At 41.1% G+C, this 17,716-nt stretch overlaps 1 long non-coding RNA gene across 1 annotated transcript; it reads left to right on the forward strand.

The window, feature by feature from the left end:
* The first annotated feature begins 2,349 nt into the window (after positions 1-2,349).
* On the forward strand, positions 2,350-10,839 carry LOC121907593. The gene is made up of 3 exons (XR_006098912.1): positions 2,350-2,449; positions 8,140-8,233; positions 10,211-10,839. It is a non-coding gene; the product is annotated as an uncharacterized LOC121907593 (long non-coding RNA).
* The last annotated feature ends 6,877 nt before the right edge of the window (positions 10,840-17,716 follow it).

The raw sequence follows: 17,716 nt of genomic DNA on the forward strand, positions 1-17,716 counted from the left end.
TCCACTCCCACGCCCCGGACCCTCTATCTATACACACACACACAAATGTGCATGCACTTGCACCCACCCACACACACACACAAAGGTCAGAGGGAAGAGCATCCATTCATGTCTAGCCAGCTGCACCCTCTTTCACCTGGTGCCCAATCATGAATGGTCCCTGGATCCAGGCATGGAACCTAAGCAAGGACTCACTAAGTATGACAAACACACACACACACACACACATAGCAATCCACTTCTCGAAAATGCCTTCGGTGTTTAGCAGTTGCCTACCACACCTGCTCAAATTGTCGGTCAGATTGTGCGTTTGTGCGACGGCGTGGAAGAGTTCCTCATTATGGCAGCCATTGTGCATGTGCCTCTTTTCGGAGGAGCTGGGGTGGAAAGCCTGCTCACTGTGGCATAGAATAGAGTGGCCATCGTGTTCATTGTACAGTCTCCAACAACTCTGAAGACATAGTGTGCTCACACATGCACACATTCACATTCAATGGCTGCAGATGACATGAAGCATATCCCCACTTCCTGGCACCCGACATTTCAAGGATATCAGGGCTAATTACATCATCATTAACTCAAGCCGCACGTGTTTGCGTGTGTGTGTGTGCGCGTACGTGCTCAGTATGACATGCACAGATCTGTGTGTGTGAGTGTCTGTCAAGTTTTAATGAGGCTCCTCAGACAGGGCTCATTGAACCTTTGGTCCACCACTAAACGCCTCACAGTTCTGATGCAGGCCAGTGTGTGCCACCCCCGAGAACCACAGAGGGACAAACACTGCTTATCAGATGGCAGAAACAGATGCACTGCTTTCAGATAGATCAGACACCGAAGACACAAAGTGATGAGCATTGATCTCAAATAGTCTTGAATGTTGTGTATTTGTGCGTTTTTTTGCACGTTTTACTGTGCGCCGTTGTCGATCTCGGTGCGAGGGTGTATGTGTCTATTATGTGTGTGTCTGTGTATGTGCAGGTCTAATTGTGTGTATGTGTGTGAGAGAGCAAGAGAGAGTTGTGGGGTCAGCGAGAAGTTCAGTGTGTCAGAGGTCTTGGAGCCCTGGCTCTTTGATTCCACTCCCTTGCGGCTTGGAGAATTTCCTCTCCAGTTTCCCAGTGCTGAGCCCATGCTGGGCAAGGAGAGCCGCGCCAGGAAAATTTATGTTGATGTCAGCAATGAAAACACCCCAACCCCTCCACCACGTCTCACAATATTTGTCAAACAGCAGTCTGTCCATTCTTTCTCTCTCTCCCTTCGTTCTCTTCTTTCTCCCCGAATATTTCCATTCTTACTGATATACGTTTCTGAAATCTTGAATTCGTGTTGGCGAGGGGTTTCACACTTCCCGTGGCTTGTTGTCTCTGCGGGGACTTTGGTAACACAGCTCTCTATTGGTCTCCTCAGGGGCTCGGCAAGTTTGAGGGTGTCTTTAAAGGTGCAATCCACACATTTTTCCTTCCCCGAGGCCCTGTATATGGAAAGCTCGAATAAAATCACAAAAGAATTACAAATAGAGCATTATGTCCTCTCCATTTTGCCATAACGCTGTGTGCCTTATCTGAATAAAGATTTGCCTGTTAATGCTGGCTCACATCTAATTTATCATCCCACTATTCATTTTGCAAATAATAAACTATTATAAGCAGTGCAGCACACCACAGTGGAGGAAATGTTTTCAGCTGAGACTCTGATTGAGTATGGAGCTCTGATGAGTGTTTGTGTGTTTTTAATCTTCGAGGACACATGCAGGGATGCCTGCAACCATACGCCCCACTGTTCACGTTGTCTGAACATTAAGTCAGCTGATATTTTACATTTTTAGTCAACTTTATCTTGTCTTGTGATGCATTTATATGCTGGTTAAGCACAGATATGTGAGACTTTCTTTTTACCTTTACCTTTTCACCTTTTTTCAAGAACCTCCCTGATTCTATACTATCCATTTTAGGAAATACATATATGCTCACTGTCACTAACCTGACTCTTGACGAGTATTTATGTATTTATTTATTCACTCAGTCACCTGCTTTTTTAATCACCATAGCCTCGGTGTCTGTATCTGTTGTGTTTTTATTGTGTTTTAATGCTTTACTGTGTTTTAATGTCTTACTGGTGTTTTCATGTATTTTTATCATCTGTCATGGCTTCTAAGACAATGCAATTTCCCTTCTGGGATTAATAAAATTTTCTATCTATCTATCTGTCTGTCTTTCAGGTTTCAGATGTCTGGCAGAGCTTGTGAATGCAGCCCTGTTCAGCCAGTGACTCTCATATCATAGACACTGCAGCTTTCCAGCAGCACCTGCAGACACAATTTGGATTTGTTCACTTCATCTGTGTTAATGTGCAATCATAATGCTAACAGCAGTGACAGCAGACACAATGTCAATTTTGATAGATTACCTATCTTGAGCAAGAACTCAAAAAGACTGGCTGGTAGAAAAAGGTAGAAAAAGTTCTAAAATCTTACAAGACAATACCAAGAGTTTACAGTCATGCTAGCAGCTTTATGAGGCTAGTACAGTGGTGCTTATGCTAATGGCAGCATGCTTAAAATGCTAATGCTTTGCAGGTAATGCTTACCATGGTCACCACCATGTTAGCATGCTATATTTGCTTAGTTCTAAACACAAAGTACAGCGGAAGCTGATGGTAATTTCCTTAGTTTTGCAGGTATTTGGTCACACACCAAAGTACTGAAATCATTTCTTTATAATTTGACTTTATGAAAAGTCAGGGGATAACCAAAGATGCTACAATTTATCTAGAGAAGTACATGGATGTCTGTACAAAATGTCATGGCAATCTGTATAATAGTTGTAGTTGCCATAATTGACAAACTCATGGTGGCGCTAGAGAAAAGGTCAGGGAAAAGCCATTAGGATATATTGCCTGGGAAGCATGATAGCTTGTAGATTTTTTTTTCACCAGGCTCCATCCCATGGAGACCATGAATGTCTGTACCAAATTTTATTAAAATCCATTCAAGAGTTATTGAGATATTTCAATCTGGAAGTGGTTGACCGACCACTAGGCTGACATTGCCATCCCAAAACCCATGCTGCATGCAAGTGTGGCTAAAAAAAACCTATAAATTGCTTGTAAAAGGAATGGTAATCACTAAAATACATGTGATTTGTTCTAAATGGGATAAATCATACAAAAATGCTGCATGGTATAAAATTGTATTGATGGAATTTTTAATCAATACATTATGTGTACTTCATCTGTACATTTTAGTACACACAATTTGTTGACTGACTGTGCTTCAGATTGATGGTTTGTGTTGTTGCACTGCAAACTGGCACATCTGAACATGTTGCTTCACTGTTATGCATGGGTTTTATGAGGACATTAAGACGGAACTTCAAATAACTTATGTGGTTTCGTTTTGTGGCATCATCTGTGTTTTTTATCGTCTATTGCTTTTACATGATATCATGTACACGAGAGCTCATTTTGCTATTAGCTGTTGTTTGGGATCCCATACTGTTGGATGGTTGCTGTTTTTGACTGAATTTCCATGTGGTTGAAATGTGGAAAATCATTACAGCATTTGTGCTGAATGGTTTTATTGCACCCAAGCTGATGTTGCATTCATCATGCTGTGTCTCATATATTTATAGTGTGTTTGGCTACACCTGGAGAGTGCAGGTCTCTGAATTGCAGCGTAAGAGGAAAATTGTTTCAGCAGGTGATTGAGTTTTGTGATGATACTCGGCCACAAATTTACATCGTGTATTATATGTATTATGCTACACAACATATTGCAAAAAACATAAAACACTCTCCATTTGTCACATCTACTAAAGTGCGTTTGTGTGAGACTTAGATAGGGTGAAGGGTGTTTCTCTGCACCTTGTGTGTTCCATGAGATAGTATCCTACAGGCACTCCTGCCCATGCAGAGACAGATTTGTAGACATGACACACTCCTGAATACGTTTTAAACACCTTCTTTCCCTGGTGTATTGTGTGTCACTTTCTCAGGAAGAAAGGTAAATCTTATCTTTGCTGAACTGTCAACTTAAGCAAAATAAAGATGGTCAAAGGTACAGCACCCCCTTCAAAGCTTAAGGGTCTGGCTGCTCATGCATGAGCATACACACACATGTGAACACACAAACACACACGCATGGCTTGTCCAGTGAATATAGGTTTTTCAGGTATAGTTTTTTTTTTGTTTTTAATTCCTGTTGCCTGAGGGTCAGTGATAACACTCAATGTCCATTCTCCCTGGCTGAGAGAAAATGCAGAAAATACAATCAACATGTGGTGATCTGTGCATTCTTATGGGTGTTTTTAAGTGTGTGTATGTGTGCATGTATGTGATCGGGGTTTAAAGTATTAGTGGCAAAGCTGGATAAGATGTTCTATGGGCTGTTGTGGTTGACCTCTTGCTTTTAGGGGGATCAGCATTTTTAGGCGCACAAAACCCTCCATCTTGAAGAAAAACAACTCAGTAGGAAAGAAGCGTCAGGTGAAACAGAGAGACAGAGAGATGTGTGAGCATGTGTGTTTTGGTATAAAATGTGCTGGATGGATATGATCCAACAAGGCCCCTGCCCTGCTCCACCCCACCTTCCCTGTTCCTCATACTTACACAAACACACGTACAACAACTCTTAGTAGTCATTTACACTTGGCCAGATTTGGACCTGGGCCATGCCTTCAGGCAGCCCCAGTCCCTCGATTCCCAGCCCCGTCCCGCTGGCCCTCAACCCAGCCCCAGCCTCCCTCTGCTGGGAGGCAGGCGAAATGGCTTGAGCTATTATCTGGAGCTAAATCACCAGATTGCCATCGCCTTTGCTGCTTCTGTATTGTTATTATTACTGATGGAATGTAGAATTAGGTGATGTGCATATTTCACACACAAATGCTGACACAAATAGGCTTCAACCTTGTGCCATGAATGACTGAATCTGTGTTTTTCTCTGATGTATTTTGCATATCTACATGCTTTGAATTTGAAGCTCCTTCTTTGCATGTTTCCTATCCATAATTCATGTCATCGGCAATCTAAAATCTGTAATCTGCAGTGTTTTATTTTGTAATCTTTAGAGTAGCCCCTGTGTTTGTTCTGTGTTTTCATAGATTAAAATGTTATTGTAATTATTATTTTAGCCATCATTAAAGCATAAATATGTATGAAACTGCTGGCAGTTGCTGGATGTAAGCATGTGTGAAGATACAATTTATGAAAAGTCTCCTTGACAGTAGACATGACAAGCGGGCATTCTAGTCACGTTTTCCCTTTGCCTCCTGCATGGCATCTATCCATCATTTCATTGGTTGGCATGCCTGGCTCCTGCCATCATCACCATGGCAATGTGAGTGTCCTCCCGGTAGCCATCACCATGGCAATGGGAGTGTCCCCCAGCAACCATCAGCATGGGCCGAATGTAAGCCTCTTAACCAGGATCACCATGGCAATATGTGCCTGGTATGTCCGTGGGTATGTGTGAGTGTGTGTCGGAGAGAGGAAAAAAAAAATGATATGAGCTGTATCATCAGACATTGGTGATGGAATTTTTCTCTCCCTCTCTATCTTCTCTCTCTATTGTACATTCTTCCTCAGTCATTGTCTTTCTCCGGCACAGTTTTTCACATCTCACTGCATCAGTGTAGTGGGTGGGTGCTGTGATGTTGCCCCTATCCTAAGTGGGGCCTGGCAGGAGGTTTAAATGGCACCGATTGAGCCGCAGTCCATCCTATCCCACTACTGAATACTCCGTGCCCCCTCTGGGAGCTCACCGGCCCAGTCTGCTTGGGACATCATATAGTGTCGGTGTCCTGACACACAATAGTGAAAGCTGACAAAACCGCAGGGGGTGAATTTAGGAGGGGGCCTGGCGGAGAGAGAAGCATGCCACTGCTCTAGCAAGGACATGGACGCATGACACACACAGTGACACCCTCGTAAACAAACACATCTCACACGTACACACATATTTATACAGTGCACACACACACTCTTGTGCAAAATGTGCTGTTACACTTTTGTAAAAACGTGTGCTCATGCACACACACACACACAGAAACACACACAGAGTTAATTGTGCATATTCATGAGCATACATACAGGGTGTTCCGTTTCGCAAGGCTGACTTTTATTGATTCCCTGGTGTGTACAGTGTATGTGTGTGCACTGTCGCGCATGGGCATGTTTATATAAGAGTGTATGTGCATGTGTGAAAGTGTGTGACTCTGCATGTGTGTGCGCGTTTAACTAAAGAGCCTGGTGGGTATCAAGAAGCATAGCTTTAAGGTATGATATGTTAATAAAATGTGTCAAGATGTCTGGAACCCTTTCTCTCTTTATAAACAAACTTACAGCCTGAGCGCTGCTAATTAGCAAGCCCATCTGTTCAGTTTAGCAAAGTTGTTGAGATTTACCACGGAAACTGTAAAAAGACAAGCTCACTTCTTCACAGCAGATGACAAGTGTTAGAAATCCCAAATTCAATTCCCTAGCCTGCCGTCTCTTGTTGAGTCTCTTATTCAATTACTTGTCTATTAATATATTTATTTATCAATTTGCAAATGAAAGAGAAGAGCCTTTCTTTCTCTCTTTTTTTTTTTTGTGTCTATGTTAAAATGACCGCCACACTCACACGCCAGCAGGACCGCAGTGTTCGCTGAGGCACAGCATATGAAGATACAGGGCAACATTCCCCAAACAGCATCATCCAAAGCTGTGGCAATTTGCTGGGAGAACATTAATTGCTGTGGCTGGAGCCCAGGTTTTGCATGCTAAGCACTCTGCAGCTAAGTCTGTGTGTATGAGTGTGTGTGTTTATGAGAGTTTGCATTTGCTTGTGAGCTTGCTTGTGTCTGTGTGTTTGCGTGCGTGTGCTAGTGTCGGGTAGACGGGGGGGCATAGGGGGTCCATCTGCTCTCTTCTGCTCCTCTGCACTGATATAAGATTACGTTAATCTGGGTACTTGTCAGGACAGGTTAGTGAAAGCAGACGACTGGGTGGGACTCATGCTAAACAGGTTGGCTAGAAAACGGCTGTTTTTGCCCTCAGACTCTGCAGTGTGGGTTTTGGCAAAAGGTGGTGAATGGCGAACAAACAGTCCCATAACTGCCGTGGATTTTCTGTGTTGCACATTTGCAAACATTGGCATAGCTTCTAAAAACAATGAACTTATATAGCTTTACCTTTTTGGGCGATTCAGGGATGTCCCCCTCCACTCAAAAATATGTTTTTCTTCTTCTGTCACTTGGATGTTGGAACTTCACTGTGCACAATGATGTATGTTCAGAGTTTGACACTAGAAGGCTATACATGTGCTCACCTTAAATCTGAGGCATGTACATATGAGCATGATTTGTGACATCACAACTTTGGGAGATAATTGTGGTCCAGTATGCAACTTACACAAGTGTGATGTGAAAACGTGATGCATCCAGTGCACACACACTGTGTCTAGTAGTTAAACTTTTGAAACGAAAAATATTTGCACATTCAAAGATTCTGGATTGATTCTCACTTGTCTGTCTGAATTTCTGAGGAGGTAATTGAACTTTTTTGTGGAAAAGCCAACATCAGACATCTTAAATGTCTTAAAACATGTCTGGAGGGAATCTGTAATCTCATAGATTTTGGTAGTCTGTGTGTTTGTAATCCAGTCCAGTCATGTGTCTCAACTTTTCACTGTCTGGTACCCACTCTGTGTTACTTGTGTGTGGATGAGTGTATGTCAGACAGGGTCAGTCCTGTGAAAGTCAGGCCCCTGCCCTTCCTTTGCATCACCTCTGTTGTGTTTACCCCTCTTACCACCTTCTCAAACATTTTTATTCAATTAAATAGCCCTCCTAAATCCCATACTGCATCCTGTGCGCTTCTGATGTTGTTTTCTCTGTAAGCACTTTAAGGCCATAATGATTTTGTAACTTGTTATGCTAATTAAAGTGGCCCTCTCAGACTGCGTAGCACAGGGAAGGATTTATTGCCCGTTTGCTTGGAGGGGAAGAAAAGAAAGAGAAGTTAGAGTAATTAATCCCGTTAACCAAGGATAATTGGGCAAAAAATAGCCTTGCCACTGCACTGACTGGGAGGAGTTGCAGTTAACCCTGTTTCCTGTGTTTTATTTCTAACTTAATGTTTCCTCTTGTTTAAACTTCCTCTCAGGATTCCTGCTAATCCGCCTGCCTGCGCCCCATTGGTGGATTGAGGCAGCATTGGGGGCCAGAGGGAGGAGGTGCCTGAATTCAATCAAACATCAGTAAGGATTTGGTGTCCTGTGTGCCCACAGTCAGGGTTTAGTTTGGTTAAAGCAAAGCGAATTTAATTTGACATGTTGTTAAAATTATTTCAATTAAATTATCATTTTAATAATGTAAAATTGATATAATGTTTTTTTCTTGATCTTGTACATTTCTAAGTTACTCTGTTTTTAATGTATCTGAATAAAAAATCCTATTTTTTTAGGCAACATATGTTCAGAAATGAATCACATTAATTAACACACTTCGAACAATTAAATGTTCTCACTTTATGACATTGTAAACTGTGGTTAAGTGTTGTCTTTCACCTAACTGTTTTGCATTAACATGTTTTTATAGGGACAAACATTTTCCAGTTTTTACAGTGGTGTTCCCATGCACATAGCCTTTTATGATCAGCTGCAATAACAGGCAGTGCTAACTCGTTCCATACCCACAATCCTCTCCCTCAGGAGAAACACTCATCTGTTTTTGTCAGTACCATGCCGGGACTGTAACCGGAATAGGCAGATCCTAATTTCATCCATTTTCAAGGAATTTACAGGCTTAAACAAGACCTCCTTGAAGACATATTTGTGTTAGAATAGAAAAAAAGGAAAAATAAAGGGAGAAAAAAAACTTTCTGTTCTTCAAAATGGTTTGGTCGGTGTATCAAAGGGCTGCCATGTTATTCAGAGAATGTGGGAAGATAAGAATCTATATTCAAACATGACCTTTGATTTGATATTTTCATTACACTGTTTTGTCAAAATCTCATTTTATTGTGAATGATAAAACATTCTGTTTCTTTATTAAACAAAAAAGCAATTGACAATTTAATTGATAATAGTTTCCTGTTTCTATCTCTTTTTCTGTCATTCTTTCTGGGATTCTTGAGCTTTAAAACCAAGGATGCCATTTAAATATGTCCTGTTGAAGTGAAAGGCAGGGAACAATTTTGCTGCATTAATTTGAGAATTCAACATTTCTGGGCTGTTCTTGCTAATTGCTGTTTTGATTGTTTTCAAGTTCAGTTATTAGCCACATTAGGTCAGATTAAGGACAAGCATGCAGAGACAAAGCCAGGTAATTAAGAGAGGATATGGAAGCCAGAGTCAGCCTTGTCCAGTTACACTTGACTTCATTAATATGGCTAACTTAAATCAACCGTCACAATGCTAGCAGGAAGGCTATGTTTTTCTCAATGTGAACTTGTAGTCCTGCCTCCCAGACTTCACAATAGGCTGTTTAGCATCCACAGTATGGCTATTGTCACTGTCAGCCATAGGATAGGAGGCAAGGGCAGGGTAGAGGAGAGGCTACCATGAAGAGAAGTTAAGCAGAGGGACCTGGGGGGAGAACACTTGACATATCTATCCTCTTGCAAGCAAAACCCCTCATAATTAACACCCTAAAGATAATTATTTCTCTTGATTTGTTTTCTCTCTCTGGCCACATTTCCTATTGTGCCGCCTGTATTTCATTCTGCTCTTGTTTATTTATTTATCTATTTTTATGTTTACCTCCCCCCCTCCTCTATGCCTACACCATATGGTTGCAGATCAAATAATGTCAAGCATTTTGCCCTTGCAAGTTTTTGCAATTTGCAGTTTCCAAATGTGAGACCTGTTGAAAGCAGGAGTGATAATGGACATGGTCTACCCCCCATCGTTTTTGTCCCACCATATCTCCCTTCAATTAATGCTACAGCGGGAGTTTCATGTAATAACACTTGCACTTCTGAGCTGTCCGCATGAGAGAGGGAGAAGAGAGGGAGACAGGAGAACAGAGGGAGAGAACCAGTGAGAGAACAGAGGGAGGAGGCTGGGAAGAAAAGAAGAAGGAGAGAGAAACAATTAAAACTGAGCTGGGATGCCATGACAGGACTGCGTTGTGTGGCCATGTGAATGTTGCATGTCAGCTAAATGGAGCAGTGAGGGGATGATGTGATTGGCGGTTGGTAGAGTGCATGCTAAGCTTGTCTATCATTGTTGCAGAACACAATCAAACTGGTGCCAGCAGGACGGAGGATGCGTTGACAGCTGTAATTATCCATCGCCATGGTGATCACTTTTGGCCTGCCGTGGATGGCCGGCGGATGCCCCTCCTCCAGTCAGCCTTTAATCAGATTGGACTGTCAGTTGTCAGGTAGACATGGGTGGGCCGGACACTCTGTATGTGCACCGTCTTGGGTCCCTAAGTGTTTTTAATTAGGTATTTCCATCCAAAAAGAAGACAATACTAGAGCCAGAAAATACATATATACATAGTTGACAGTCGAGTTGAATTGAGGAGCCACTAAAATGTTTGTCCACTTGTCTGTTTACAGAACAGGAGCGTAGGTGGACTTGTTGTGATTTTGTATTTATAGGACATATTATTGCAACACACAGGATGTCTCTTTGTGGTTATCTATAGCATCTCTTTGTATCTCCATATAATAGCAAACATCATTGTGTCAATGATCCCTTGTTTGTTTTTGTCTTATTTATACTTTGCAGTAATATTTCTATTGTGTAATTAAAGGTGTATGAACCAATGTGTACCAGATTGCATGGAAAAAAAATTATGATTAAAGTTATATTTGTGTTTTATCTAATTATTGCAATGCTCCTTAGTTCACATCCACAGTGTTAAGTAGATTGTTTTTAAGCAATATTTTACATTTCTGTGTTAATAAAACCTGTTAAATCCTCTACAAGACCTATGAAAAGTATGAAATGTTTGTTTTTTTCTGTTTTTAGTTGAGCAAACTGCCAGTGCCTGTCATGTTTCTCATATAGACTGTGCATGAGTCACTGTCCTTTAATGTGACGCAGTGGTAGCAGCCCATAATGGTGCAGTGCTTAAGGTAACAGAGAACGCCAGGTACAGCCTGATAATGTCAGTGTGATAATTAGAGCAGAGAGGCTTAAACCAGCGGCCCACGGGGAGACAGCCCCTGGTGTGGAGAGATGGCACGCAGCTGGATCATACTTAATTAACTAATTGAATATCATTTTGCCAGTTAGCTGGAAATTAGCTGGAAATTAAAACATGGACAAACACGACACTGAATGGACATTATAAAATTAATTTGAGAGAATGCCTTTTTCTTGCAAAAGCTAATGGTCTGATGATTAGGGTTGGTTTTATTCCATAGTGAATAATTAACATTTTCTATTACTTGATGCTCATCTTTCATCTGAGCTGTGCTATAGAATTTTCTAAATGTAAGATGTGTCACTGTTTTTCTTGTTCTTACCTGCCTTCGCTCACACTTTCAGATTTTTGACACTTCACAGTCACACAAGTGATTCATGATGTAAGTGTGTGCATATGTCTGTATATATATGTAATTATATATATATATATATGTGTGTGTGTGTGTGTGAGAGAGAGAGAGAGAGAGAGTGTGCATACTGTATGTGTAAGTATGGCTTTCATTAGTCCCATATGAGATAGCCAGAGTGCGCTTCTTGCTGTGATGAGGGAGGAATATGGCTTAAGAAGGTACAAAAATATCTCTGGATGTAATAAAAAAAAGGAGGTCAAGCTCATCCTGGGTGACAGTGGGACCCAGATTAAGTTCCACTGATTTGTGAGTATTTATCTTCAATTCAACACATGCTACCCTCATTTCAGAGGCTGTTCCATAAGCATAATTATATGTAATAACATTTTAACAGGCCAACATCTTTTTTTTTTTTTTTTTTTTGCATTTAAGCTGTTAATAATATTGTCTTGTCTTTTTCAAAACCCACCTTAGGGGGAAATCCTGTGTACATATTAATTTCCTTACACTCTATTTTGAGTTATTTCGGGTGATTAGTCTTTCTGTGCTATGACTGACATCTCCTGTTTGTTACACCTGTTCGCTTCACAGATCTTACACTTTTACTATCCTTACTGAACAGAATAGAAAATATTTTAATGTCCCTGAGGAAATGTGTCCTGCCTCTGCACTGCAGTTCTAAATATGACAAATATGACAAATGCAAATCTATAGTACAGATAGTACCACACTTAGTCATGCGTACCTTACACCTACCTTCAAGACTGAATTGTGCCTGATAACGCTGCGAGGACCAAAATGTCATAAATAAGTGAGTGATCAACAGCGTGCAGGATTTTTTTTTGGTTCTTGCATGATCAGGGTTTTTGATCCAGCGCACCTGTCTGTCAGACTTTCTGCTGTGAACTTTATAGTAATTATTACCTCCTTAAGATTAGAATATCAACACATCAGGTGTCTAATAAATAACAACTGTGCAACTGGCCTTCAAATGAAGGATATATTTTCAAAAATACAATAGAGTAATTGATAAATAAATATTATCTGCTTTTTACCAAAAATTAACTGTAGTACAACCGATCACATCACACTTTATTTTATGAATATCTGATGTAGGGATACTTTATAAGATAGTAGATATATAATATCTACTATCCAAGCAGATCCAAGCAGTCTACAGAGTGCAACAACTTACCCTCACTGTACTGAACATTGGAAGAGAACAATGATACAGTATACTGTATATCACAGCAGACTCAGTCAACTTAATATAGGAATCAGCATGAGGCATCAGAAACCACAGGAGGAAGCCACTCACGACTATATCGTGTTTGTTGTGCCGCTGCTGCCCCACTCGCTCTCCATGCAGTAATAAACAAATAAAGTGGGAGAAATTAATCCCTCTGGAGCCATTGTGGGCATTTCACGTCACCCGCCACCATGCTCCCCAGCTGCTTCTGTGTGCACTTGTGTGTGTGTGTGTGAGTGAGAGAAAGAGCACATAAATTTAGGGGTGTGTGTCTATGCTGTGGTCTGCGTGTGATACAAGGCCCATACTGAGACAAAATGAGTCGAGGATATGTGTGTGTATGTGTGTGTGTGTGTGTGACGAATGGCTGAGCAGAGACACATCCACATTATCAATGATAAAAAAAAAAACATCAGTAAATGTTTAACCTAGAGTTGAAGACAGAAGAAATAATGGTGTAAAGATGCATGTAGCTTCTACAACGCTATGTTCATTTACTTCATACATTACAATCACAAAGACCAAGCCAACCTAAAAATGCCTGGATCATTTATATTTATTTTTATTTACTGACAACACAGACCTACATATTTGTAATCAGCTCCAGTTTTCATGCATTTATTTACAGTTAAACAGCATGCTTAAACACTGCAAATCTGTCTTCAGTGGCAAGGTGGCAAAATTTGAGATCCCCATGTTTTCCTTTCACTCAATCACCCAGTCATATAATTTCAATAAATAAAATAATTACAAAATACAAATTCATCTCAGCCACTCGGAGAGCAAATCGGCTCAATAGAGAAATCAACTTATATGGCGATATGTTTCAGAATGGCTGTGCTCAACCAACAGCAAAGAGAATTTTTCCTCCTCAGATCTTAACACACCCACACACAATAGGCGTTTAGTATGTGTGGGTCAGCACAACAAAGGGGCTTATGGCTTGTTGTTTCCTAATTAAGAATGTAAAAGGGGATTAGGCTTCAAACAGCACAGTTTTTGTAGTTTCCTTCTTTCCTCAGCAGTCGAGGTACGGGTTACCTCTAATGGCGGCATTAGCCCATTATCATTCTCTTGTGTTATTTTTCGGAGCATAGTCGTGGCTCTTCCTGTCCTCCTCACTGTCTACATCACTCTCACATCCCCCATTTTTTACATCCCCCCCCCACCCCCCACCCCTTCCCTGGTGGCCAAAGTAGCACAAAACGTACCACTGGAACCCCACCCCCCACCCCAAACCCCCTCTTTCTGTTTCTCTGAAATAAGCAGTATTCTCTGGCCCTGTTTGATCCTTTGACTATGCAGGGGCTTCATGTCTGGCCAGTGTTTTTGGATCAGCAGGTAGTCGCAGGCAAGCTGTTAAAGGGGTCATCATTCTTCTCTCTCTCTGCTCCTCTCTGCTCCTCACACACAGATGGGGACCTGCTGAACTCTGCCAAAGGTCAGCGCTAAATTACATATTTTATGAATTCTTGCTTTAGTTCAGGCTTTTGAGAGGGGACACAGAATAATGAAACGCTGCGAGGAAAACAATTATCTGACATTTTCATTAATCACACTGACAACGTTATTTCATTGTCTCAGTTTAAGTGTCTATTTAGAAATTCTAGAGATGTTTCTGTAAATTCCCAGCCTATTTAACTCTTATTTCATGCTTACAAGAAATTGAATTATCTCCTCTTTTTTTTTTTTTTTTTTCTTTTTTCTTTCTGTGAATTCGGCCTTCCCTCCACCCTGTGCGAGTTGAAAGGGCCGTCTGAAATGTCTGATGTTTGGAGAGGAGACATTTTGGCTGGCATCCAGCTCATTGTACACCAGACTGGACTGGGCTGCCATGGCGGCTTTAACTCGCTGTACAACAGACAGATGACAACTGCCGGCGCACCATTCAAGACCTCAGAAACAACATCTCCCCACCATGTCTGATGAATTAGGAATGGAAATCTATGTTTCTGCTGGTTTTACTGCTGTTGTCCTTTGTTGCAGAAAGCTTTAGTAAGGATGAATTTGCCTGTGTGTTTCTATCCATGTTGAACTGGGGCTGACATTTCTTAGATTTTGATTAATAGCTCCTTGGACGGTCTAAATACAATATGTCTGTGTGTGCCAAAGAACATATGTGCTTGCCTGTACACTACATGCACACCTGGATCTGTGTGTGTGTATTCATTGCTATGTGTGAACATGTGTTGAGTTAGGTAGAGGTAATGGTTTGGTGTGTATGGATAATTCAACTGCCATCAGACTGCAGCATCTGCCATCAGGTGTCTTCTCACCAGGGTTCCCGAATGGTGCTGGAGACGCAAGTATATCTGCTTTCACAATGCTGAACATGACATTTGAATGTGCATGTACACGCAAAAAGAAAACCGAAAAAAAAAAAAACCCTGTGTGCACATGGACATACACAAACACACACTTCACAGAGGCTGTGTGAGAGCCACAATGCAGAGCCTGAGGGCTGTTGTGTCTCTGATGTTTGTATTGTTTACTCTGTTGTCCCAGTGCATGTAGGAGATTGTTGCGCACTTAGGCCTCACTCTCTCCTTGTATTATTTACTATGACTGGTGTGGACAGCAGGTTACTGTCCGGGAGAGCTGAAAGGCCGAGAAAAGAGAAGGGGAAAAAAGGAGGCAGAGATCGAAGGAGACAGAAAGAGATCATTGACTATATCTTTTTCCCCTATAGTTTCTTCACATACTGCTTCTCTCTCTTTTGCAGTTTGTCTTTGATCCTTTCTCCTCAAACCTCTGCCCCCATGGGTCACCAGCTGTCAGACAGCCAGCGGAGGGTGCCGCCTCTCTTCTTATCCTCTCTTCTCTCACTTTTTTCCGTTTGGGATACGCACCGTTTTGCACCCGGGGAATCATTTGGGAACCCCAGGTAAGTGAACCGAAGCCACACAGATGTTAATCTCCCCTCGGCCCCCCTCAGACATGCACCACACTCCTCCACCTCCTTCTTGGTCTCTTCTTTGCTTTTTTTTTTCCACTCTTGCCCTAAGTCTCTGAAATCTCATTGAAGACAGGGAAGTGGGAGTTAAGGTCTCTTGATTAAGTTTCTTTTTTAATGGAGGAAGAGAGGGAAGAGGTGGCAGATAGGGGAGAGGGATGTATCTCGCGGCTGGGAGTAAGGGCCTCACTTTGGGCACGCAGGCAGGTGAGCTGGTCCTCACCTCACTCCACTCTCCCTCCTCCTTTAACAATCCGGTTATCTGTGTCTATTACAGAAGGGTGGCTGACGGCCCGGATAAATCCTCACTCTTCCAGACATGTTGTGGGGCCCTATCAGCTGGGGACAGGACCTTGAGCCCTGATGAGAAAACTGGTCCAGGGAAATTGAATTAGCTATTGTGTCTGGGACTTCATTGATTGCTATTAGAGTTGGCCTGGAGGTGGGTGAAAGAGAGACGAGGAGAGTTAAGCCTGTCTGAGCAGAGTGCTCTGGTTGGTCTCTAGAAGGAGAACTTAAACCATACCAGATTCAAGCACTTGTCACGTTATTCTCAAAGCATGGTCGCCAATTAATAGACGCGCAAAACAAGAAATGCAGAAATGTCTCATATCGAAGAAAAGGGCTTGAAAACATCAATGCAGGAGAAAGAAATAATTGTGACAATCTTCATAGTGCCACGAGTAATGGTATGAGTCAGTCATGATAGAAGTGGATAACAATGTGAGTCAAAAGTCTATAAATGTGACAGCTCTTTTGGCTTGAGATGATGGATGGAGTCTGTGATGCAGACACTTCCTGTTTCTCTGGGTGCGGAGCTGCGGATGAAAGAGCTGCGGTGTGTTTTCAAACTGAGGAAGAACAATAGGTCAGAGGAAGAAAGAGTTCCCCTGACCTGACCCCCCCTTCTGTTGAGACTGGGGCCTTCTGACACTACTGATCTCTCTGGCTGACTCACACAAAGAAAGAGATAGGAGATACCTGTGGGCATTCTGTCCTGCTGCATAGGCACCTGCTTCATTTGCTTGAATTGCAATTTTACCTTAACATACATTTGAGAAATACAGATCAGAGAAATATAATACCTCATGACTATATAAAGAATAATCACAAAATTTCCCCTACCACCTAAAATTATAACGTAATTTATGAAAAGGATTTATATTATATATTTATTTCTTACTATTATTAGTTTGCCATTATTGTGCTTACATGCCTACACATCTGTATAGTGTATTTTATATTTTGCAAACAAATATACAACTACATAAATTCATTCAGAGAGTCAATTGAGGAAAGAAATGAGGAAACCTATATTTAAAGGTACACTCCCTGATTTTGTAATAGAGCTCAATAACATTTTAAACCACACTATAACCAAATCAAGGAGTTTAATATTTGCTCGTCAAAGTTGCATCACTAAGATTTAAGTTATTGTAAATACTGTATTTAAAGTAATACTTCACATAAAATCATTGGCCGCTAAAATATGAGTGAATACATTACGTTTAGTGGAGCTTCACAGCTTTGAGCAAAACAATAATATAACAGGAAGTCAGTGCATTTAGTCAAGAAGTCTCAAACCCTAAAACTGTTCACTTAAACTGTTGAAATTAGGGCTGCAACTAACCATTATTTTTAGATTATCAATTAATCCGTTGATTATTTTCTCGATTAATCAATTAATAGATTGTTCTGTAAAATTTCAGAAAATGGTGAAGAAAGTCACTGTTCTACAAAGCTTAAGATGCAACCTAAATGTCTTGTTTTGTCCCATCCAATAGTCCACAACACAAAGATATTAAGTTTGCTATCATATAGGACTTAATAAATTGCATTGCATTTTTTCTTTAAAAATAACTCAAAACAATAAATCGAATATGAAAAGTTTCCAGTCAGCTTTTCTGTCATAATCATTGCAGCTCTAGTTGAAATCACTGGCATATTTTAACAGGAATTTGAACATTTAAAAGATAATGAGCACATAGATAATATAGGATTTATTGGTTTCTATGGCTGTTATTTTC

This window comes from Thunnus maccoyii, chromosome 11 (assembly GCF_910596095.1).
Source record: "Thunnus maccoyii chromosome 11, fThuMac1.1, whole genome shotgun sequence".
Lineage (NCBI taxonomy): Eukaryota > Metazoa > Chordata > Actinopteri > Scombriformes > Scombridae > Thunnus > Thunnus maccoyii.